Raw genomic sequence first — 1,616 nt, forward strand, 5'->3', positions numbered from 1 at the left:
CATTCATTTACATGTACTTGTATAACATATGAGAGTATTTATTGACGGGCAGAAATTTTGGAGAAATTGTTTAAATTGACGGGATGGCCAATTAAATTTTGACACCTTCATTATCTCCTAACACATAGCAGCTAATAATTGACAATAATTTGTGAGTTTAAATTTGGAGTATTTTTTGTGGTTTAACAACTTGACAAATTTAATCCCTCACCAATAAATCCTGCAATACAGTACATGTACATGTATATCCTTATAAGGAAAGAGAGTGTCCCTCCCTCTACAAAGAGTGTGTCTGGTGTATTAGTATACATTGAATCATTGAGTATCCATATATATTATACGTACATGGATTGGAAACATCACAGGAAGCCAATATTAAAAACTCCTGAAACGTCACTACCTGTTAGTCAAAGGCTCTTTTCGGGAGATGGCGGCTAGGAGTTGGTAGTTATCGTCAGTTAGTGTTTTACCTTGGACAGATTTGGATCCAATTGTTGCTTCACTGTGTTTCCCAGGTAACTAGTATTGTATTAAAAAGCTAAGTATATGAATTGCGTGCTATCATCTCCCACAATACTCACAAAGATGTAAATTTATGTCTTTTATCACCTTGTGGGCACATTTTCTTTAAAACTAACGATAGAATTACTTTGAATTTTTGAAAAGATGTGATCTGTATGAGTCTGCATGTACTAAACTTGGCATTTTGATTAAATAAGGAAGGGTTTTAAAGTTATTAGCTTTTTAATGTTTGTTATGTGTACCCCACGGTGGGCACATTTTAGGCCAATCAAGTGTATATGATGGATATTTCTTGATTCAGACATAATGGTTAAGAATGTACTTGTGTACTAGTGATGTCATTTTGTTCAATAAATGTCTTCAAATAGGAGAAATTATGAAGTGAATTGGAAGGAGATAGGAGGTTAAAAATTATTGATGGTGGTGTTTTACTGCCAATTGAAGTAAGTCTTAAGTTGATCATCTACTAAAAAGCATTTTGTATTGATTTATGTCAAACTAGGATCAATTTCATCTGTTATATGGTTTAATAGTAGGAACAAAATACCTTTGCATGCACTGTCTACCATATTGAGAAAACCAGGAGCATGAGCCATCAGCGGACTGTAATCATCATTAATAATTGAATCTACTTGTTTGTGGTCATCAAGGGATTCTACAAAGTCATCAACAATACCTCAGTGATATTAATAATACATAGTTATGTTTAATAAAATTAAATTTCAAATATTATTGGTATGTATGTATTCTCTCTTTTATACTTCTCTCCTTTGTTTCCTTCACCTATGGATTTTAAATTAAAATTCTCATGTTGAGAATATTTCCAGAACAGTCTTAAAGGTACTTGCTTAATGCTTCAGCCTTCAAGTAATACTGTCACGTTTTTCCACGTGGGTAATGATGTCACTTCCTGCGAAAAGAGCATGTGACCATCCGGTCTTGCCCTGTTTCCAATCTATGTACATATAATATATGGAGTATCTATGACTGGACATATAAGTAGGACTAGGACTAGGGTAGTAGGAGGAGGAACACCTAATGACAATATTACATAAATACCCAGTGAAAGAGATACAAACTACTACACTACTAGA

At 33.7% G+C, this 1,616-nt stretch overlaps 1 long non-coding RNA gene across 1 annotated transcript; it reads left to right on the forward strand.

Annotated features, from left to right (window-relative positions):
• The first annotated feature begins 324 nt into the window (after nt 1–324).
• LOC109591355 (uncharacterized) lies at nt 325–1,145 on the forward strand. The gene is made up of 3 exons (XR_002189778.1): nt 325–515; nt 891–965; nt 1,025–1,145. It is a non-coding gene; the product is annotated as an uncharacterized LOC109591355 (long non-coding RNA).
• Nucleotides 1,146–1,616: the final 471 nt, after the last annotated feature.

This window comes from Amphimedon queenslandica, unplaced genomic scaffold, assembly GCF_000090795.2.
Source record: "Amphimedon queenslandica unplaced genomic scaffold, v1.1 AMPQUscaffold_8383_Cont19673, whole genome shotgun sequence".
In the NCBI taxonomy this organism is placed as follows: domain Eukaryota; kingdom Metazoa; phylum Porifera; class Demospongiae; order Haplosclerida; family Niphatidae; genus Amphimedon; species Amphimedon queenslandica.